At 35.7% G+C, this 25,391-nt stretch overlaps 1 long non-coding RNA gene across 2 annotated transcripts; it reads left to right on the top strand.

Moving 5' to 3' along the window:
- The first annotated feature begins 1,658 nt into the window (after window positions 1–1,658).
- On the top strand, window positions 1,659–4,377 carry LOC141658876 (uncharacterized). Of its 2 annotated transcripts, XR_012549496.1 has the most exons (6): window positions 1,659–1,947; window positions 2,074–2,104; window positions 2,524–2,633; window positions 2,752–2,843; window positions 2,946–3,028; window positions 4,350–4,377. It is a non-coding gene; the product is annotated as an uncharacterized LOC141658876 (long non-coding RNA). The 2 variants fall into 2 exon arrangements; XR_012549495.1 differs by having other exon boundaries at window positions 1,660–2,104.
- The last annotated feature ends 21,014 nt before the right edge of the window (window positions 4,378–25,391 follow it).

Raw genomic sequence — 25,391 nt, forward strand, 5'->3', positions numbered from 1 at the left:
TTTATACTTTTATGAGGTTGGTATATTCTGTAGTTTATAGTATTTAGGTACTAATGCTCGGATCCGAAGAAAGCATAAAGACGACGATCAAAGTCAAGAGCATATTTATAAAGTCGTCGCAAAAGTCCAAGATCAAGATTAAGGACATACTTTGTAAAAAGAGGTTTTGGGACTATGCACAACCTAAAACAACACTTGAGGGAACGATATCCTCAGTTGAGGTCTTGAGGAGACTGTTACCTCAGGTGATATTGAACTCTGCCAGAACCTAAGGGAATGGTACCCTCAGCTGAGGAGACCGTATCCTCGAGTCTGCTCTAGTTCAACGTCTTCCTTATTTTTTAAACTCTTTGACAAGGCCAAAGTCGTATCACCTTAATCAAAGTAGATCTACAATACTACTAACAAATAGCTAGCGGTAAGACAGGTATCGTATCCACATGGAGGCGATAATTATCTAGTTTGTTTTATTTAAATTCGTCTTAAGGTAACAGTTTTCTTGAAGATTGGTTTTGTTTGATTTCTAAACTAATTGTAGTAAAGTAAAAGATGAATTCAATAAGATTTAAAAGTCTAGGGATCAAGTTCACTAGATGGTTATCCGGGGGTGTGATTTAATTAATTAACATAGCAATTTATGTTGTTTAAGGTCATATGATCAGTCGATTCCCATACGCCCTTTATATCTATCCTTAACATGTGGTCACAATCATTAAGTCAATCAATTCAATTGTCGCAGCCTATACTAGTCTTAACCCAGTCGGTAAAAATCCTAGTTCGCAAGACTAGTTAATTAACTCCGATCAGTAAATAATCAATTAGATTCAAGATAACAATTGAACAACAATTAAGAACAATTTAACTATTAATTCATTAATTAAACCCCCTTCTAACTGTTGGGATTCATTAATTCCATTTCTATACATTTCATACAAATGTGATTATTTAGTCATAAAATAATAACTAGATCTTATGCATGCAAACTAAAAACAGGATTAGAGAAGAAATCGTCAATCTTACTTTGGGATTTCGGATCAAAAGGGCACCAACAAATTCACCTATTTGTTAGTTCTTGAGCTTCCTTATAATGGATGAACAAAGGTTCAAATTAGAACCTCTCCCAAAAGCTTATACCCAAGGTGTTACTCTTAATAATTAATAATATTATGAACTAGTAATATTATTAATCTAACTTAAAAATGACCCAAAATATTATTTTTGTCTCTCTTGTTTTGGCAAGGAGAGAGAGGAATTATAGAGTATTTTCTCTCTTAAACTTCTCTAAGTTTTTATGTATGTGGAATGAATAATAATACACTACATTATAGTGGTGTATTTAGGAAGAATAAGAGTGAAAACCCTTGGCTTCCTCTCTTGTCCAAAACCGGGTGGGGTGGGAATCACAAGGCCAATGCTTGGCCATTGCTTCTACCCACAAAATGTAGGCAAGTAAGGCTATATAAAAATGTAATCATTGTGTTTGATTTAAAATAAAACACAATAAAACCCTACTACTCACCCATTATTTCGGTACACTTATATAAAATGGAGGAGTCCATTTTATTTTGTGATTTTGTCAATATGTCACATGTAATATATTACATGACATCATATATATAAAATGTATTTTTAACAATTAAAAATCAACATATCTTTCACCTTATACTAAAAGTCTATACCCCATGTTACTATTCACTAATGAATAGTAACTCTCACAATGAATAGTGTCATGTAATTTGGGTTGGGCTGTTCTTGTGCGGGTTTGGGTTGTGTGCCTCTTTCAACTTAACCCTTTTCTCCTACCCTCTTTCTCGTTTTTTCCTTTCTTTACCTCACAACCACTCCTTTTGTTTCACCTTACTTGCCTTTTCCTCTTTTTCCTCCCAACCTTTCATTCACGGATCAAAATGATCATCCTTTTCGGTCTCCGTGGACAGTGGTTATCAAGTTCGATTAATTTCGTTTTAGATTTGTTTTTGTGCTTCTGAATTATTTGATTGTGTTTTTTTTTTGCCTAATCGTGAATAGAAAAGCTATTGTCAATAATCGAATGGATTGTTTTCATCATTTTAGGTATTTTGATCGTTGATGTTTCATGTATCAGGTTAGAAATATATTTTAAGGCTACTCTTCCTTACTTCATCCTTAGTGTGTAATCAAAATTCAAAGGCATAAGAGTAGGCCGTAAATGAATCACAATAGATAATGTAGTGCATATTTTCATATCAAAGGTGAGTGAGAAAGTGACATAATACAGAATACTGCAAAATGAAAGAATACCGTAGCTACAACAATCATTAATTCTAGAATCAAACTGATGTAAAGAAACCAATTAATTAGCATACATGTGACCTATCAAAGCACCTGCAAACAAGGTAAACATATGAACTTTACTATTAAATTTATACCATTTTACACAAATCATTTGGGGGTAATAGAAGTAATAAGAGGAACAGGTGCTTTATGAAAGTTGAGAACGATGACAATCTGATGCTTGTTACTCCGTATATGTTATTACTACAGGGAATATAGAATTCTGATTATTTGGAGTTTAATAGCACTCGGAAAAAGAAGGTAGTTATTGTCCAAACTGAGGAAGGGAAGATATTTATACTCTCCAAGGGCGCTTACAAGTATGAATTCACTCAATTACTTATGTTTCTTTGCTTTAATGTTAAAATAGCAAAGTTGGAAGGATTAAACCCCTGGCTTTCTGAGATTGTGATGATCTAATTGTATTTTTTGAAGCAGGAGGTTGATAGTGGATGTGGAGGGGAAATTGTGATGGGTGTTGATGGTGGAGAAAATAATGGATGTGAGTTGAGAGGTTTCTCTTCGATCAGGTTTGTTTTTATTCCCTAATTTTAGTAGATCGTTGTGTTGTATATGAAATTGATGATGATGATCACTTTAATTAGGGTTTATATTTGATGTCATCGTATTAGGTTACTATCAAGAGTAGTAGATGGCTGGAGAAATAGAACAACATCAATAACAAGAGGATCTCCACAAACAACAAGACGATGGGGTAATTTATCATTTGCTTTGTTTAATTTCATGTATTATTCATATGTTCGTTGTCATATAACTGAATGTTATTTGACTGTTAAATCTCCGCTTTCTGTAGATGTTAGATTGAATGTTGTGTAAAAGGAACCCTTATCATTTAATGAGTGTCAATTGAGTGGAGGAGTTTTTAGGTGTGTACTATGTGATTCTTGTTAGCAATATAGAACAGTGCATCGTTTGATTATTTGATGTGGGTATGCATATTCTAGACGGGCTGCGACCGTATCGGTTAATCATGAGGTTAAACAATATAGACGGGTCTTTAAAATCAACATCAAAAGAGATATCTCACTGCCAATCTTAAGCTCCCTTTAATTTTTGACATACGGTTAAACGACAAAGGTATCATCAACTTAGTTGAAGATGACCCAGATGTTGGCAAGGCTCAAAGTTTCTTGTTAATATATTTATCAATTTTTTTTCCTTTGGTATATAATGTTCACTAAAGAAAGTCATTTATAGCTGCCGTCTGTCCCTAATTGTGCATACTTGTAGCAAAAGTAAAAATTCTACTGCAATATAAACTACGTAAATAGAAAGGCCCATAACTCAACTATGCAAGCTAACATTATGTAGTCCTGGTGTTTTTTTGCTCCCGCCCAAAAAAAAAAAAGGTCAGTACTAATTGGCTTTATAATTGAACTGCTATGTGCAAAGCTGGGTTTTTGCTGTGGTAAATGAGGTATAGCCGTGTCGAAAAATACAATTTTTACAAGCACTCAGGCATTACTGAATCTCTCTCTGAAAACTGTAACTCACAAGAATACAAGTCATCTTTCACACCTATTATTTACATGACTCGCATACAAACAGGTTATATTTGCTAACAACGAAATAAATTGAATTGTATCATCCTTTTTAGCTCGTACTCTCAAGAAGTGAGAGTCGGTATTTCCTGTAATGCTATGATTGTATAGCTTACCAAAGTTATTTGTTAATGAACATCATATTTGTTTTTGGCAAATACCACGTACATTATAAAGCTGAAACTTCCAAAATAGAATACTGACAACTCATAGTGTGGATTGCTTCAGTTTTATCCTACTTTGGTTCCTTTATCTGCCTCATAATCCTTCACTTTCTACGAGAATTTGTGGACTAGAAAGTTACAAATACATGTTTTTTCACTTGGTTGTAGTCTAAATTATCATACAGTATTATATTAGCCACATTATATTGAATCTCCACTCCATTTGGTCCCTTATTGTATTCTGAATAAATGTATGTTTGGAATAGTAATTAGTAGTTTAGTACTGTACGACTAATTTTCCATGAGGTAGAAAACACTTACAGGGATGAGCAAGACCAATTCCAAAGAATAAATTAAAAAAGCAAACCCGATCTTCGATACTATTCATAGTGATGATCTTGCTTGCCCAACCATAACTATTTAGTTTCTTGAGAAGAAATTTGAGTAGTTTTGGTGCGGAATATCGACCGATGAGTAGATCTTTGTTTTTACTCCACCGCCTTTAGCATAAACCCAGCCACCGCCACCGCTAACGCCGCCTTTTATGACCTAGACAGTAGGTGTGGGCCTGTGGCCCTTTGGAGGGTCCCAGCTTTACCACCTTTTTTGCCTTACCACCATTTCTTGACGTGTCTCTCACCATATTGAGTGTCTCTCACAATAAAACCATCAGCTCCTCACAATAGAGAAAAGTGTAGCTGTCTTTCTATAGTCTGGTTGCTGCTGAGTTGCAATCGTTAAGAAATACTTCATATCTTGTTATCTTTGTTTCAGTGGTCCGCACTTATGATTGTTATTGTCATCATTAACAGCTTTATAAAGATGATCTTTGCCTTTGCATTTTTTAGAGAAATCCACTCAATCGTGGGTAAGGTATTATCAATGTAAAGTGCTTTAGTCACATAATCTGCCCGGAGATCACTTTATAATCAAGCTTTCTTACTCATTGTTTTTTGCATTGAAACACGCAGACACTATTTACTTATCCAAAACTTCATTGGTGCTCATTTGTTTTGCTAAATCTATTTTGACAAATTTAATGGCAGTGAGTTAAGAGACAAAGTACTTTTTTAAATCAAATTCTTCTTCTTCTTCTTCTTCTTCTTCTTCTTCTTCTTCTTCTTCTTCTTTTTTTTTATTGTAAAAATTGCAGTATTTTAGGATTAAAAAGCAGAAGGATGTGCTGACTCAACGGTCTCTCAGATCTTGAAAAAAAAAAACAGGTATGCCATGATCATTAAGTTGCTTTGGTTGACGTTAAATCTAGCATTTTAGTGGTAATGTAACTTATCAACTGCTGTGGTAGCTCTAATCTTTGGTTTGATGATGCTCATATTTGTATCTCTTACCTTCTTCCATGTCGATGTTTCAAATCATCCTTTGAGCATCTCTTTTACAAGGAAGAAGATAAGAGATACAAATATGAACATCAACAGAATGAACGAGTAGGTAAGAGATATACATCTAACATTTTTTAAAAAATGGCCTTAACTTTTATATGCTTTTTTTTTTTGCCTTCTTTCACTTGTAGGAGTCTTGTACTTGCTCCTAGATTTCGTCTTGTTAGTCATGGCCTTCGGTCATCTCTGACACTTTTTCGATCACTTGCTTGTTTTGAGTTCTATGGACGTTTTCGTTGATTGTGTGTCTCGCATCTGTGGTTCGGATAGATAAGTCTATGCATATGCTTTACCAGGAGGAAGAATAGGATAGGTCATGATGGTATCTCTCATTTTGAATATATTTCTGTCTTATGGGGATTATTAATTCTTTTTGGATAATTATGCATGAACCAGTACTGGATAATCAATGTTCTTGTGGGAGTGAAAACTCGGGAAGGGGCAGAGAAGCATGGAGCTAGGGTTAGATATCAAAACGCAACAAACATACCCAGTGAAACCTAAAACATAGTGCCTTTGTAGGAGTGAAAGCCAAGTGAAAAGGTGGAGGTGTTTTTATGATTGAAGAAGCAAGTAACAAGGGAAATGTTTATTGTGGAGTAAGGGGAAAGGTTGGAGGTGTGTTTATGCTTGTATCAGAAAAGAGGAAAGAAAAGGAAAGGGTAAAAGAAATGGAAAGAGTGGTTCAGGACAGAGAAAAGAAAAAGAGGGATAGAGAGGCTTAGGAAGGGGACATAGAAGCAAAGAGCTAGGGAAAGTGGAAGTGGTATTTGTTGAATGAAGTAAAAAAGTAGAGGTGTGTGTGTGCTCGCGCGCGCTTGTGATTGAGGAAAGAGTAAGGAAAATGAACGGATGAAAGAAAAGGATGGTTAAAGACAGGAAAAAAGAAAGAAAAGAAAATAAAGAAAAGAAAGAAAAGAAATTAAGGGCCTGAGAAGCTCGGTATAGAAGCTCAGGAAGGGGACATAGAAGCAGGGAGCTCGGTATAGGAAAATCCTTTATAGAAGGAAATTTTATTAGGTGGTTTCTTACTCAAAAGATTGTAGCGCTTTTTTTATGTTTTTTTCTTTTAAATAGTCTACTTAAGCTTCATGGTAGTAACTTTCACTTGGTAATAGCTAAACTATTAAAGCTTCATGTCGCTCTAACCTATAAGCAGTCATTTTTATTTTTAGCTTCTATACTTGGTTGAAGTTGGTTGTTTTCGTCAGTTCTACTAGCTAGCTAAGTTGGACTACTATAAGAGTCTTACCGTCAACACAATCTTACGATCTATGTGAATTTCAATTGCAGGAAATTTGGAAAAAGAAGCTAGCAAAGGCAAAGGAGGAGGTTCCGTCATGCCTGTCACATTAGTTAGATTGACCGGGATGTGTATGTGGAACTCAAGTAAGGCAAATTGTAGGAATGAGAGATTACTATTCTAGCTGAACACTGATTCTAGAAGATACAAAGCCAGTCTGTTTTTATTACCCTTATTCTCAGTGTTTGTCATGATTTTAAACAAGATTGTTTGAATATAGAGCAAGGGAGCTTCTTTTTCAAGATTTGGTAGTGTTGCCTATATGAACAAAGGCAGCAAAGCTTTGTGTGTAGTCATGGACTCGTGGCTCCCAGTATAGATTTGCAAATGGAGGCTGCAGTTCTCGATTGTGAGTCACACAAGTGGAGGTGATTCACTCAATTATGCTCGTCGAACTCAAGGATGATGCCTTTTTAAGTTTGCCTTGTATTTTTTGAAAAAACCCTGTAAAAGATAGCAGTACTTGATAGAATCGATTTTTCTTCTAAAGTGTTTGCCAAGAAAGATGCGCATAAAACTCAAGTCCCACGTCCACATAAAATATTTTTATCATAAACAATGAATGCAAGATTTAACCCGTTCCCTTTAATTTAGTGTGTGTTAGATGAATGGTAATGAGTCCATGCTTGCGAACATTATGTAGAAATGTTCTTACTCGATGCTAAGGATGGTTTCGTTTATCGTTGCAAGATAGATGTATTTTGTAAGGTGGTCTAATGTAACGACAACTACAAGCTACTTGGTAATTTATTTAGGAGTAAAGTTTAAGTTAAGGACCTAAACTAATTGTCTGGTGGTTAAACAAATATTTTCTCTGTCCCGGTCATTTGTTGTCCTATTTTATTTCGGGGTGTCTCAGTCAATTGTTGTCCTTTTTATTTTAAGAATGTATTTGACCAGTAATTTGATCTTTCACACTAAATTTGGTTCACTTGTCATTTAATAATTGGTCCTCTCCTTTTTCCTTGGTATTTGTGCCAAAATCAAAGGATTGATCAGGACGGAGGGAGTATACTTGATGAAAATATCCCGCTATTAGTTTATACTCTGTCCAATCCAATTGATTGGTATTTGGTAACACACCCTACATAAGAAATAATGAACCATGTACGTTCTGTTTTGATATGTCCAAATTACATTTACGTACCATTTAGCCAAATTGATTCTGGTCTTACAAAGTTTCTTTATTATGCCAAATAACTTTAACGTTCAATTATTTATTGTTAACTTGCATTTGATTCACGTCTTACCATATGCATTTACCCAAATTTTTGAGGTCAAACAACAATTCGGTTAAAATTATAACAAATAGTTTAGGCAACAACCTTAGATTTAGATTAAAATACTCTCTTTATTATGGTAGTTGATAGATTAAATACGGTTAGATCTTTGACCCGGTGCTGTTTAGTGGGAAGAAGGGGGCGGGATGAACTTGAAAAGGACCAAAAAGTATATGGTTTCCCATATGTATATGTTTTTAGTCGATATGTGATGTCCTCTTATAATTATATCATGCTTGACGAATTCTGAGAAATAAAGGAGTGATAAGGAGAGAAGGGATAAAGGAGACACTTTATAAGGAAGGAAAAGGTGGCGGCAAGGTCGATGGAGTTAAGTGGCAGATGCGTGTGGTGATTGAAGTTATCTTGTGGAGGACATGATAACTAAAATAGTAGAGAGAGAGAGAGAGAGAGAGAGAGAGAGAGAGAGAGAGAGATGATGCTGAAGGCGATAGTGATGATGGTGGGACTGAAGATGATGATGATGATGAGGAGGAGGAGGAGGAGGAGGAGGAGGGGGGGGGGGGAGAGTAGTCATGACGACGAAGGTAGCGGTGTGTGTTCATAAACCTACAATTATAGTTATGTAATAGTTCAATCGAGCCTGGTATATGTGTTTTGATTACTTCGCAAGCACAATCTACTAATGCTACATAATTAACCGTCCAAGCAAAAGGCGTAGTTATATTCACGCTCTCAACAAAGCTATTTACGAATGTTTGTAATTTTGTTTGCAATCGGTTCAACCATCAAAACAATACATCAATATATAGTTTTATTGTGAGAGACACTCAATATGGTGGTAAGGCACATCAAGAAATGAGGTGTTTGAGGGCTCAAAAATGTTGAAGAGAAAAAGGATAAACTGTGTGTGTGAGAGAGAGAGAGAGAGAGAGAGAGAGAGAGAGAGAGAGATGGATTGGGGAAAGAGGATGAGTAGGAAGGGGTAATAAGGGAAGGACGAGTAGTATGAGGAGAAAGAGGAAGAGGACTATAAGTAGTAATAGGAAGAGAAATTATTAAAATAAAGAATTCAAATAAATAGAAAAAAACTCGACTAATAAAATTAAAATGTATCAAACCTATCAAGTTTCCTTTTCACTAATGTAGCAATTAGTAGAGACATTCTTAATCAAAATGTCATTTTCTTGGAGGAAGCATAGGAAAACTGACGGAGAAGACACAAGATAAGCCAGGGAGCTACAATAATAGAAGGGGGAGGATGAATAGGAAAGAGGATAAGGAGCCCGGTAAAAAGGCGGAGGAGAATGAACCGCCAATGTTAAAGAGAAAGGAGATACGAAATATTTGCGAATATGATCTTATTTGCAATTAATTCGAACAACCAAAAAATTAAAACGTCAAAAAATTCATTGTGATTACCACTCAAAATGTATTGAAAAACAAACCAAATCAAGATTCGCTAATACGCATGTGAAAAGTAAACGATTAAAATAACTTGGCAGACGGCGCGCATCGCGCGCCGTGCAACCAACTAGTTAATAAAAATATGTCATATACAAAAATCGACTAGTAATTCGTAATTACTTGTACCAAAACGGTTTATCAATTATAAATCACAACGTTTTGTATTTATAATAAAATATTCATTCAGTTTCAATTGTTTCGTAAACAATAATTTAATCTAAGTAATGAAACAATTTGATTACTTAGACCGTATCTTATTTAATCGAATTACAATAAGACACGTCAGTTATACTCACAAAATCGTCTGTCAATTTTAAGCAATTTAATCAACCCGTATCGACATACGATTAATTAAATAATCAATTAAGAGCGTCACCCTTTAGGTATGACCTAAGGGGATCAACTGATCACCACCGTCGCACGACAGTAATGTCAAACTCTAGTCGGCAATCATTACGATATGTGTGGACCATTGATATAAAATATTACTTCCCACATGTATTCTTAAATATGAGATTTAAACATGTGATCATTATGATCGACAGTTGTAATCGCATTATTGTCGGAGGACACTTATTCCAACAATCTCCCACTTGTCCTCGACAAGTGTGCGTCACCAATTCTCTTGTCCTATTACTATCTCCCACTCAATGCAAGGTGTCTTTTGGGTCGTACTTGCAAATGATCATATCGAGAGTGGTTTCCTCGATCTGGAGAATACCTGATTGACCGGAATTATCTACCATAGATACCTTCCGAGCGTGGCCACGCATTTCTAGTTCATTACTCCTCGAGTGGCCCTGAGATATTGTTTTAACCCTGACAAGGGGTGGACAATTCCTATCGCACTATTCCCTTCGATTAGCCATAGCCATCATAACCCAAAATATGCCCATTTGACCCCATTTACGAAGGTCGTAGTAACATAAATCAAAGTTAATCTGAAACTGTGCCACCTTAGGCGAACAGTCTTTAGTCAAAGAATTGACTCATTAAAATACTATAGTAGCTCTCGCCACGACCATGCTATATAAATTTGCCAGAACTCTAAAAGCGGTCATTAGCCCGACAAAGTGTTCCTAACAGTCTGCCTATGTGATCGACTAGTCATATCACATGACTCCATGGCACTTGAACTTGCCATCAATCGCATCATACTCTAGTCACTTCCAGACGTCACCTCATGTAAGTGACTATGGGCGAATACAATGTTAATCCGTGTTCACTTTAACGGGGTTCAATTGTCTCTACAACCCGTTTGGATGTAACAAAGTATAAGGTGAGTTAATAATAACTCAAACGACAAATGTGGACATCACATTCGGGTAGTCAATACCATATTACCACCTTGTGATGTATATTGTAAGTGTGTAAACACTAGTCATTTGCAACATGAGTTTAACACACCATGTGTCCATGTGTTCAAACTCTTGAATTGCATTTTCCTTTATTTTTATGTTTGTCTTACATAGCATGAATCTTACCAAGTACATATCTAGTTTCCCAAACTAGGTTTAGGTTCTTTATTTTGAGAGAACTTTCTTGTTGTTTATCACATAACAAACGAATTATGGTGGACGACATAACTTGCACTAGTCAAGTGTTCTTCCAACTCATAATGTACCAGGTATATGTTTTGTAGGATCTTGCAACAATTGTCAAGATGATTAGCCTAGCACTTCTCATAAGTCCTAACAAATTTGAAAATACTAGTTTTGAGTAACTTCTTACTATAACCAAGTATCTTTTCAAAATTCTTATTTCTCCTTTTAGCTTAATTAGCTTAGGATTTTCATAAATCCTTACGCGTTTTCGAAACTTCAATACAACTTCTTGTCACATAACAGAGTGTTCTATCAAACACTAGAACAGCTCATTTGTTCTCCTCGAGAATTCATGACGATTCTTATATGGCTTACCAATGACTCATCATTCTCTTAAGCATACGATTCATTATAGGATATGTGCATGATTATTCTAATGGCGAAAACATTAGTAATCTTTAATCATGTAATCAACCATTCTTAGGTTCAATGAATGACCGTGACTGCTTATGGTAATTCCATTTTCATCGATATGAATAACCTACGTTTCTCGTTGATTTGATGTGCATATCTCAATGCCTATCCAACATCCCATATTGTGATTGGATTCATCTTAGTCCATTTTCATCCAGAATTGAAAACTCAAATACTTCTTTGTGAAAGACAGTACTAGCTCGTCATTCTCAATGAGTAATGAGTTATAAATTTTACAAGATGATTGCTCCCACTAAATTTCATGTCTTCACATGATAATTTCAAACTCTCACTCAATTCCACATGTTTTGTATTTGACTACTCAATCGAAACATTTCAAGAATTGAAATTAATTTTGCTTTGCCAAGTTATTAAGATAAGACCATATATGTGTCCAACATATCTTTTTAAAATACCTATTTTGAAAAGGTTTCAATCTTAAACTTATGGAAAGAGTTTTTATCTCTAACTCATTCATTTTTATAATGATGCGTAGCAATGTCATTACTTAAATGTGAAATCTCATTTAATACACGTCCTTCTAAAAATACCCTTTTCGGAAGGAGGTTTAACCATTTCATTTTCATAATGAGGTTAAGTAACGACACTAGCGTGGTTAACAATTAACTTAGCTCTTGTAGACATCGGCATATCTTTCTTTGCAACTTTTAATCATAAATCTCATTTATATTCAAGGATGCAACTTTGTTTCATTTAGGCTCTTAAGTAAATATCAATTTTGAAACTCTATTTATATCTAGGTCATAAACTAGCAAAATCTCTTGTTGAGACTTTTCTTTAGTTATTTTCTTTCAAGAACTTTCTTTTGGTCTCCTCGTGTAGTTATCTTAAGAACATATTCTTTCGATTACTTCACTTGGTCTCTTTTGTTATGTAGATCTCATCTGTTCATGTATACTATCTATTTTGGTATACAAATCATTTTTTCTTTCGTAGATCTCATTTACTCAAGCATACAAATTATTCTTTGTATTCTTTGTGTCTTCATTTTTCTCCCACTCTTTCTTTAGTTAAAATACACTAGATATTCAAAGATAGCTTATGAGACACAAATAATGATTTTGAAGTAGAAGGAGGACTATCTCATAGATTGACTAATAGATTTTAGATTTGATGAGTGTACTTGGTAATTGACATTCCTTTAGGAGAGTTCATCAACTCAACATCACTTTATAATTGATCATACACAAGTTTCAAGCTTGTGGACATATAATGAATCCTATCATTATAATTGTCTATTGGTTCACTTTAAGTAGATGTTCATATGTTTCTATGTGCAAGCATATAAAAACGAATTTTTAGAACAAACAAATACGATAAAAGGGGTGACTTGGGTTGTAAGCCAAGCCACCAAAATCTAAAATACAACCATTGTTTAAAAGGATCACACATTTCCATGTCGAACACGGAAATCAAAATAGTTCTAAAATCCATAACATTAAAATAAAGACAATAATAAAAACCAAGCTTCATTGGTAGCTACTCCTAGCTCCTTCATGATTTCTTAAGCTTGCTTCTCTTTTCCCTTGTCTTTGCTTGGAGGAGGCCTTATTTACAATAAAAAAGGGATACATTATCACAACTTGTATCAAAATACCATAGTTGAATTAGAAACATAAAAGAAAGGATAGTCATTTACCTACTGGAGTAATCTTTCTAGCTTTGATGTCACCAAGATACTTGTAACAATTCCCCTTCCAATGTCCAACACCATTACAACAATGACATTTATCAAGAGGACCCTTCTTGGGTTTGGAAGTGCTAGCTTCAAAAGTCCTAACCTTGGTGTTCATGGGAGCTTGCCTCTTACTCTTTTTCCCATTCTTCTTGAACTTCCCCTTGCTCTTAGTGCTTATATTTAGCACATCCTTAGGTGGGCTAACATTTAGCCCCATGTCTCTTTCGGCTTGCACAAGTAACTTGTGCAACTCCTCAAGAGACACGTCCTTGTCTTGCATATTGAAATTCACCCGGAATTGCACATATGCTTTGACTTTGGATAAGGAGTGAAGAATCCTATCAACAATGAGCTCCTTGGGGATTTCAACCTTTTGAATTTTCAATGTTTCGACTAGCTCCAACAATTTGAGCATGTGAGGGCTAACCTTTTGGCCCTCTTTGAAATCGAGATCAAAGAATGCCAAGGCCGCCTCATATTGGACGATCCTCAGTGTTTGTGAGAACATTGTCACAAGTTTGGAATAAATTTCATAAGCGATGCCCATTTTGAAAGCTCTCCTTTGGAGATCCGCCTCCATCGCAAAAATTAACACATTTTTAATTGCGGCGGATTCCTTATGGTAAGCTTCATAGGCTTCCCTTGTTGCGGCACTCGACCAAGCATTAGGTTCGGGTGGAGAGGCCTCCATAAGGTAACGAATCTTATCGTCACCTTGGACGGCTAGCTTGAGTTGGGCATCCCAATCGGAAAAGTTTGACCCATACTTTTCAAGTTTACAACGATCCATGAAGGATCAGAGCCATGAAACATTAGTGAGAGCGTGAGCGTTGTTGTTTGGTGCGGCCATTTGTTATGAGAAATAAAAGTGGTCTACAAAACAAAAAATAGAAGGAATAAAACACTTGTCGTTTTTAAAATAATAATAATACTCGTAAATTTTAATTTAAACAAGTTTTATTGCATTTATCTAGTGACCTCTACCAAACTTTGATAAATGATTCCAAGACCCAAATTCATATCAACTTGGGCACGCTTTAGCGATACATCCCTTATCAATATAACTCGGTGGATTAACCCTTTAATCGATTCTACTTTTAGAACTCTTGGTCGATAAAATTACATTAATTTTTATCTTTAGCCCAAAACACATCCGGCTATGGTCGAGAATACTTTTGTTGAGTACAACCCAAATTTCGAATAAATGTGTCCATGATCCAAATTCACATTAACTTGGGCACGCTTTGGCGATACAACCCTCATCAACATGAATTCGGTGGATAGACATTTATCACCCACATCCCCTACGTAACAAGGTTTGTACGCCGGTTTGGCCGAGCGCACTCCCTCACGAAATAGGTTTTCATGGTTTCTAATTTTTGGTAAGGCTAAGTCTCAATTGTTTATTTAGCGAGAGGCCATGTCAATTTATTATCTATCACGTTTTAAGTGAACTAAAGCGGTGAACTACGATAATTGTAGTTGACACGGTCGATAAACTCGATTTATAATGCATGTTTAGTTATGGCGATTTAGCGATGCATGCAACATATAAATAAAATGCAAAGCATAAAAATAAAATCCTAGTATGACCTTCCTAAAATAGTAAATCTAATAAATTATTACAAATGCGGAAACCAACTCCTTTGGTCCCTTGAACTTCGGTCTTGGCACGCAAAACGAGGCAACACCGTCTTCTTCGGGAACTCCGGGAAATTACAAAATAAATTACATAATTTCCTATTATACATTTGTAATAAAAATTAAATAACTATTAAATTACAAATTGGTGATACGAGATCACAAATTACAACCGAATCGATATTCCCATACATTTCGAGTAATATCGACTAAAAAGTAAGGCCATAATAAGTAAAATTACATAATTCAAAATTATATAAACCAAAATTATGATAATCATAAATAAAATTCAGCATTTATAATATGTATGAACATGCCAAATTTTAAGCTAAATCGCCTTTAAAAAGCCAATATCGTATATTAATCGGTTTTTACGGATTTGCGTGATTTAACTTATTAAATCACAATATGTTACATAAACTCATATTTATGTTCAAGTTAATTATCCTAACTCACTTAGGACTCAAAATTTAGTCTTCACTAACACTTTGACAATAATTCAACTTGATTTGATAATACTGTTCATTATGGACTTAAAATTACAATTTTATAACATAAACTTCAAATTAAATCAAAATAATTTCAAATAATTTCAAAATTTGAAATTCAAACTTATGAACATTCTGGAAAAATACCATGACTCTCATAATGTTCAATACTTAGGTTAAATATTTCGAAAAATTATCGAGAAAAACAATGTTGCGGTTTATCGGTTTTAACAAATATGACCATTAAAATATGAGAAAATTTATTTTCATCAACTTTTAACTTTTAGATTTGAAATATATGATAAAATGAAACATGTGACGTTTTTCTTTAGTCATGAAGTATGTTTTAGCATTATAACTAATTATAGTCACTATTTATGTGATTTTTCATCAAAAATTCATAAATCATGCAAAAAGACTTCACTATAGCCAAACATTTTACACATATCTTGTAAAATTTCATGTGACAACATACTAAAATTTCATGATTAAATTCGAAATATAACTCATATTAACCTATTTACCCATTTAAATACGATTTTAACTTATAAAATTCATATTTCGAGCAAAACAACTTATTTTAACAAGAAAATTTACAGGCCATCAGTATGTATTACATGTGAAAACATATCCAAAAACCGCTGGAAAATTCGAAGTTTAAGTAATTTTCGTCCAAAAATGACATTTATATATACAAAATCACATTTTTATGTCATAAATTAACAAAATGAACAATATAATCCATAAATGAACCAAAATATCCCAAATACATTTTAGGATCAGAAACTTTAACATGCAAAGTGATTTCGTGATATATCATAATAAACACAAAATTACAAGTTTTGTTTGTTAATAAGATTAACTCGGAAAAACAATAAATCAATTTGCATGCAAACAACCTAAGGCTCTGATACCACTTGTTGGGATTCATTAATTCCATTTCTATACATTTTATACAAATGTGATTATTTAGTCATAAAATAATAACTAGATCTTATGCATGCAAACTAAAAACAAGATTAGAGAAGAAATCGTCAATCTTACTTTGGGATTTCGGATCAAAAGGGCACCAACAAATTCACCTATTTGTTAGTTCTTGAGCTTCCTTATAATGGATGAACAAAGGTTTAAATTAGAACCTCTCCCAAAAGCTTATACCCAAGGTGTTACTCTTAATAATTAATAATATTATGAACTAGTAATATTATTAATCTAGCTTAAAAATGACCCAAAATATTATTTTTGTCTCTCTTGTTTTGGTAAGGAGAGGGAGGAATTATAGAGTATTTTCTCTCTTAAACTTCTATAAGTTTTTATGTATGTGGAATGAATAATAATACACTACAATATAGTGGTGTATTTAGGAAGAATAAGAGTGAAAACCCTTGGCTTCCTCTCTTGTCCAAAACCGGATGGGGGTGGGAATCACAAGGCCAATTCATGGCCATTGCTTCTACCCATAAAATGTAGGCATGTAAGACTATATAAAAATATAATCATTGTGTTTGATTTAAAATAAAACACAATAAAACCCTACTACTCACCCATTATTTCGGTACATTTATATAAAATGGAGGAGTCCATTTTATTTTGTGATTTTGTCAATATGTCACATGTAACATATTACATGACATCATATATATATATAATGTATTTTTAACAATTAAAAATCAACATATTAGCAAAAATATGTCATATACAAAAATCGACTAGTAATTCGTAATTACTTGTGCCAAAACGGTTTATCAATTATAAATCACAACGTCTTGTATATATAATAAAATATTCATTCAGTTTCAATTGTTTCGTAAACAATAATTTAATCTAAGTAATGAAACAATTTGATTACTTAGACCGTATCTTATTTAATCGAATTACAATAAGACACGTCAGTTATACTCACAAAATCGTCCGTCAATTTTAAGCAATTTAATCAACCCGTATCGACAGACGATTAATTAAATAATCAATTAAGAGCGTCACCCTTAAGGTATGACCTAAGGGGATCAACTGATCACCACCGTCGCATGACAGTAATGTCAAACTCTAGTCAGCCAATCATTACCGATATGTGTGGACCAGTTGACTGTAAAATATTACTTCCCACATGTATTCTTAAATATGGGATTTAAACATGTGATCATTATGATCGACAGTTGTGATCGCATTATTGTTGGAGGACACTTATTCCAACACTAGCAACCTAGATCCCTTTTCACCCTAAAAGGAGAATTAACTATGCATAACAATAGAAAGAACGATAAACATAATTAAAGAAAACACAAGAATATAGATTAGAAATACCGAACAATGGTGAAAGATATGAACGATTTTGCAAGCAATAACATAAAAGAGTTTTAGAGAGCAAAGCTAAACTAAAATTAAACTAGGGATTTTATAATAGTGAAAGCATAACCTAATTATTGTGTAGGAGTTTCCTATTTGTACTATTACATAATAATTAATTAACCAGATTTAAGGAAAGTTTCGTAAAAAGTATGTCATACTCGATCGACTATTGACACACTCGATCGAGTATCTTCAGCAACTTCAACTTCGCGTCTTCTTCTCTTCTTGTTTTCATCTTGCCGACTCCGCGGTGCTCCATTTTACTCTTTTGCTCCGCAAGTGCATCCAATTTGCATTAAAACACCAAAAGGCGGAAGTATCGACATTTCTAATATAAACGGCATAAAATTAACATATTATAGCACAAAACCGCCTCACAAGCAACTAAGGGGAGGCATAAATGTGTATATAATTATGACTCATTGTAGATACCCAGTATCTCTTGAATCCCCAACAAACACCCGATGATTATCGGGCTACAACATGCTTAGGAATCGCTACGTTTGATCGACAATTTGTATAACTATACGTCGGAAAACTCAAAACGATTTCTAAAACAAAACATTTTCAAAACTTTTCAGAAGTACTTGGAGTGTTTTATGCATGACGACGGGGTCGCAATGACACTAACTAGAGTCAAAACCGACACCGGACCAAAAACTGACTCGGAATTCAAATCCCGACTCCAACAACGAATCAAACACAAAAAACAAACATCACAAAACATTCCATGCTAAGTATACACGGTATACTTGATGGCCAAGTAATATAATCATGACATCCAAAACCTAGGATAGAACAAACAATGATTCCAAATGCGTGATAGTGACAAGACAGCCCGAAGACCCGCGAACAGGCTCGTGCCTCTTCGTGTAGCCTATACGGCCACGTCGCTCAAAACGCACACAACCACACAATCCTCTATAAATACCCCTCAAATGCCACCATTTGAAGGTACGCCAGTGTTCTCCCCCTCTTTTCTCCCTTAAAATTCTAGACCTCGACTTCCCGAGTCAGCAAACGACACGCATTTTCGACCTACTGATCGAAAATACGAGCCTTACACATTGTTTGGTACTGTCATCGTGCATTAAATCACTTGATTGACCATTTCAACCAACTACACCATCACTAAACAAAGCAATAGTCTTTACTTTGCCAAAACGGTTTTAAACCGTGTTTTCCGACCTAACAAGTTTTTACACTTCCGTCGATTTCTCGTCAAGCAACCTAGCATTTAAGTCTGAGGGTATAATTAATCCTCTTCTTTTATGTTCTTTTATCTATTTTTATGACCTTAATGGTCGGACTAAATCTTTTCGATTACTTGTCGTTAGGAGAACCTAGACCAAAACACAATTTATAACTTCACCAACAACTCTACAATTAGTAAAGAGGCAAGTAAAGGTCGGATCCCAAGGGATGGTTATTGAGATGATATTTCTATTGCAACTAGCGGTGTCTTAGGGGTGTCACAATTGGGGTTGATGTAGAAGATCACTAAACTAAATAGCAATAAAAGTAAACAAGCAAGATGAATTAAAAGGGATGTAAACAATTGATAAAAAGCACTAGGGTGTCATGGGGTCATAGGGGATTCATGGGAATTGATCATACAAACATGTTCTCAAATTATAAGCAAGCAATTATTGTTGTGATGGATTGAGTTGGTTTATATCTTACAATACTAGGAAAGTTTGGGTCCCGGAGCCGAATCGATTAGATTGTACAACACCTACAAGTTGACTTAGTCTTCCCTACTCAACAACATGCATGGTCTAATGAGACTCGAGTTGGTTTATGTCTTACAAGTCTCATTGAAAAGATAGGTGATGGGTAAAAAATGCAAGGATTCATAGGCTCGCATTTCATCAAACATAACATGTGCATGAGTTGAGATCAAAACAAGCAAGCAAATAAACCATGAAAGCATATTAATTTAAGCATGAATCATTCCCCATGTTGGTTTCCCCTAATTACCCATTAACCCTAGCAAAGGAACTACTCACTCATTATCATGTTGAACATGCTAGCAAGGTTGTCAATCATACCAACAAAGTGAAACATGATGAATAAATGAAAGTAATTAACAATAATTAAAAAGGGATTAAGAGAATTATACCTACTAATGATTCCAATAATAAAGCAAAGAATAAAAGAAGTACTTGATGCTTGATTGAGAGGTTGTCAATCTCCCAATAATAACCCAAATAATCTTCAATTACCCAAAATAAAGGATGAACAAGAGAGAGATTAAGGAAATAAAACTTGATTAATTGTTGATTACAATATTAAAGAGAGATTTGATTGATATTAACTACACTAAAGATTGCTAAGAAGAACATGCTCTTCTAATTAGACTAATGGGGTATTTATAGTGGGGATTAGGTGTAGGAATTAGGGTTAACTAAGGGCTTAAATGACGATTAAGTCCCTACTTAAGGAAACACCGGTATTTTTTTGGAAGGATGGGCATCTTTCTTGAAGCTTGAAGAAACGAAATTGTCTGCCTGGGGATTCGTGCGTCTTTAGCACGGGACGGGCGAATTCTGGGGTCTCTGCCCGGGCGTCTTGGGGAGAAGACGGGCGTCTTCTGGAGTTGCTGCCCGGGCGTCTTGGATTGAAGACGCATGGATTGTGAAGGTGGAGGACGGGCGTCTTCAGGACAATCCGCACGGATTGCTGTGCAGTTTCATTTCTTCTTCTTTTCTTCCTTTTTCTTCATAAGATCCTTGGGGATTTCCTTGGGGATGCAAGGATCTTTTCTCATCATTGCCCATTTACTATAGTATGTACAAAGGCCTTCTAATCTTGTCTCTCCTTGATGCTTGGTCATTTGAATTCAATCAATTTAGTCTCGTATTGCCATCAAAATGCAAGGTTTGCACTCCTTTCCTACCAAGGGATCAAAACCTCAAAGAATATGCAAAACAAAGAACTAAAGACAATAAATGACCCAAATATGCACTAAAAAGCATGGGAACAAGGCTAATTCGGGGACTAAATATGCTCTAATTATGGTCACATCACTTAACATGCTAAAACATGCATAACATGGTCCGAAATACGGATTGAATGAGCCAAAATCGAGTTTTGACCTGAAACAGAGCCCCTAGTCACAACTAGGTGGCTCGCGCCTATACTGGCTGCTCAGGACAGAACTCAAATGTGTTTGAGTTCATCCTTTCCATTTTCACTTTATTTTATAATCGGTTTTTACCATTTCAAATCATTTTTATGATAATTTTTTTGACCATAAATTATGTTCACCCTTAGTTCCTTATACCATGACGGTTAATCCGTGTTTCAGTGATAATATTTGGTTAATTACATTTTAAAGGGTATTTCAAAACCTTTTATTCATTTGTTTACATTTTCAAAACAAGCATATTAGTCATACTTGCATAATCATCCTTGGTTCTACATACCATGTAGGTTTAATCCGAGTATGATGATAAACTTTGACTAATCACAAAACAATGAAGTTAACATAATTAGTTCATAATAAAAAATTTTGCATTTTTTCTCACAAAAATATTCATGTCAAACTTGCAAAACCAAACCCGACATCGAATATTATCAACATAATGGCGATTATTCAAGTCCCGTTCTTCATATTCGCACAAAAACGGTCTCAACGACCTTTTCAACAAAACGGGTTTTGACACCCTTTTACAAACAATTTCATAAGCATTTTCAACAACCAGGAGGCACCCCTTTGGGTCGTCGTCTGCCTCGTGCCTAAACAGGCCCCCTGGTTTCCAGTTTTCAAATTTGGGCAGGCTCCATTGCATTGCCTTATAGCTCGTGCCTCAATAGGTTGTCTGATACAAGTCTTGTTCCCTTTCTAGCACTCGTTTAGGACGATCCCAACTTCGGTTAACCCGAATACAAAATGGATCAGATTGACAAGTCCGCCTTTTATTTTGCATTTACAAAACACTTTTCTAAGACAAATGGATCACTTTATGTACCATAAACCTAACTCGGTAAATGGATGTTTAATTTCCGTCTTGCATGAAAATCAACAATAAATCCAACTCGACATCAATTACTTGATATTTGGATAAACAACCGACATAGTAAAATTCACATGTTAGGTTTAAACTTGTGCATGCGCATTCATGCATTTACCCGTTTTATCAATTTTTGCATTCAACCAACCAAGATCGATCAGTAGAGGCTGCTACCGCGGGTGGGATTGAGTGTCCGATTAAAGGGCTTCCCAATAGGTACCTTCACCTCTTGCTCAGAAACTTTGGATAGTGGACGACCTTATCCAGGGCGAACGAGAGTCGTTCTAGAGATAGGATGCTAAAGAGGGACGATTCCTTATCTTTAGTACCTATGTCAAACACCGCTTTTGCCTTGATTGACCCAGGTATAAAGTATATTCAAACGGTTTCCAAGAATCCCACAATTGCTTGGTGGCAACTCCGAACATCTCTAACATCATTTCGAGACCCTTGCCGAAACGAAACAGACCGATCTAAAACTATCCGGTCGAAAGCATTTAATACGCCGCCGAGCGTGGATTTCAGACCGCCGCATGTCCACAGATTGGCTTGGCATGCGGGTGGGCCCATGTCCAACAATTGGCGACTCCGCTGGGGAAAACTAGGACACTTGTGTCTTTGCGATCCTTAGATGGTGAGACTCGAACAAGGTCTTGGTTGAAATTCATTAATTGATATTACGGTCATAAGTCAGGTTCCTTGTCCAAGCCCATGACCTAACCTTTACCGACCAATTGGCTCGTCCCGTCGACGTGAGTTTTCTCATCCCCGCGTTTCTCATCCCGATTGCGTCAAGCATACCATTGGTGATACACATTTTTTTTTCGTCAAAGAGCATTCATTTCCTTCGTGCACGAGGCTAGGTCAACCTCCTTACACATTTTGTTTGGATTGGTATCCCTCTCGAAAATCGGGGATTGATTGCTTGGTGTGTAACTGACAGGGCAGTCGTATACCTATAAAAAATAAACAACTAAACTAACTATATAGCTAGGGAAGTCGGGTCGATCTCCACAGGGAGGCAAGATATCTGTAAAAGGTCCGTCTATTCGGTCACAAAATGGAGTTTGTAAATTTGGTTTTCTAAACTAAAAAGGCTTAAGGGAAAGAGAAATAAATAAGAGCAGTAAAAGGGCAGAAAACAAGAATAAGAATATCAATAAGGAGAGAACATGTCAGGATTTCGGTTCACTAGGGTAGCCTAATGACTCAACTGCAAATAGTCTAGATAACTTATTATGAGACGGATGTTGAAAGGTCCTTCCGGTCCACTTCCTATCCTAGATTTCCACTAACTTAACTTCCGTCCTCGTCAGGGTAGTCTACTGTTCATAGCAGGTCTATTTAGTCCAATCTTCCGATCCAGGATTAAATTTAACCAGATTAAAGGGTAACTTAGAAGCGTGCACTCAACTAAGTCGGTAAATACAATTAAATTGCCATGGGTACAGGATCTCACAAATAAGCAATCTAGCCTATTCACTTCATCGTCACAATTCTACCATAGATCCCCTAGTACCAACATGAATTAAATTAGCTACTCATACTATCAATATTGTCAAGATTAATAATAATGAATGAACTAATAGCAAACATATTGAAATTGTAATAAAATTGAATAAAAGAGATTAGGGCAGAAATTAAGAGAATTAAACAAGAGAATTAATACAAGCAAATGAAAGATTAAGATTAAAGGAGAGTAAGAGATTACAATCGCGAGAATTCCGGCGTAAAGAACACAAGATCCAAGCAAGATAACCCCAAAAGCAAAAGTTACAGTGAAAGAGTTTGGGGAAAAGAGAAAGCAGCGTTCCAGAGTGTTTAGCAGTGAAAGATAGATAAGAAGATCTAAATGACCTAATTAACTCACGCTTAAATAGAAAATAACTAAGTCCATAAACTAAAATAAGTAACACGGACTAATTAAGGCCCGTGAAACACTAATCAACTCGATCGAGCAGTTTGAAACAGCTCGATCGAGGACTTCAGCAAGCAAACCACTCGATCGAGTAACTTCGAATTCCAGCATTTCGATCGAGCGAGGTAGATTACTCGATCGACCTCCTCAGCTTGTGAAACCACTCGATCGACTAAGAAAAGTCTTCGATCGAGTGTTCTTTCTCCAAAACAGCTCCAAACTCATTGCCGACTGCTTCGTAGACCATTCCTTCACGCATCCCAATACAGTATCTCGCTCTGAAAATCCCGTCTCCTCAAAATGCATGCAAAACAGGACAAAAATGGTACGATTTCACTACTTCCACGTTCATTTCTGCAAAATAGACAAGACGAACCAAGGTAGCCATTTCGGGGCATAATGCAATATAAACAGTACAAAAGTACATGGAAATACGTGCAAAAGTAGGCTAAAAAGACTATATAAAATGCACGTATCAGTAACCACCCTTATTAAGCCAAAACCCGTATCAGCATTATGCATAATATAATGAACTGCGAGTGCTTATGTGCTGTGTGATCATAAGTCCTTCTGTGTCATTTCCAACCTTTTAAAACACCTCCTTGCGCTGTTATAATGGCCATTTCAAATCTCGGTCTTTTTCCGACCGTTGCATACCTTTTCATGTCGTCGTAATGACGATTTTCAAACCGTTTTTTTAGAACCGTTTCAAAAGCGCCTTTGTAAGCCGTCGTAATGACTATTTTCACGGTTTTTTACAACCGTTTCAAAAGAACCTTTTTAGGCCGTCGTAATGACGATTTCCAAATCGGTTTTCACAACAGTTTCAAAAAGAACCTTTTTAGGACGTCGTAATGAGGATTTTCAAACCGGTTTTTCACGATCGTTTCAAAAAGCACCTTCTTAGGCCGTCGTAATGATGATTTTCAAACCGGTTTTTCACAATCGTTTCAAAAAGCACCTTTTTAGGCCGTCGTAATGACGATTTTCAAACTCGTTTTTCACAACCATTTCAAAACACCTTTTTAGGCCCCTGTAATGACAATTTTCAAAACCGGTTTTACAACCGTTTCAAAAACACCTGTTTACGCCGTTATAATGGCCGTTTCAAGACACGGATTTTAAACCGTTTCACGCCGACATAATGGACTTTTGCGCCGACATAATGGCCCTTTCAAACCTGAAAATAACACACCTTTTAGAGGCTTTTCAAATCTCGAGGACGTCACACCCTCCTTGAGAGCACAACAATTTCAACACCTTTCAAATCTCGATTTTCAAAATGCACGATTTTGGATTTCAAAAGCCGTCTTCGGAAACAACACATCTTTTTCAAAGCCACCGCAACTCTAACTCAAACCGTCTTTTTAAAAGAAACCTAAGACAACCTTTTTTCAACTTGTCGACTCTTTGAAGATCCTTACTCTTCTGAAGCCGTTCGTAAAGCAACAAATGAATCTATTTGAAAATTTCAGTCCACCACTCCAATTCCGCCTCGTGTCTACCGAGTCAAAACAAACGTACTTATGGGTCTTTACTTATGAGTCGTCTCACCCCGAGACTCGTTCAACGGCATCACGCCATTATGTTGAACACGAGTCAAAGTCCAATCAACACCGTCACACCATAAATCGAGTTAGCACAGAGGCACCACACACATTTACCCTCGTCTCGTTGAGTCCAAAGTGTCTTTCCGTCTTTTGTGTTCTCTGCGTTTAGTCGTTAAATCATGTCGGATTGGGATGTGTAGATACCTCATTTCTGCACCTCTCGCAAACCACCCGGTGATGATTGGGCCGCATGTTTGCTACG

The sequence above is a fragment of the Silene latifolia genome, chromosome 6, assembly GCF_048544455.1.
Source record: "Silene latifolia isolate original U9 population chromosome 6, ASM4854445v1, whole genome shotgun sequence".
NCBI lineage: Eukaryota > Viridiplantae > Streptophyta > Magnoliopsida > Caryophyllales > Caryophyllaceae > Silene > Silene latifolia.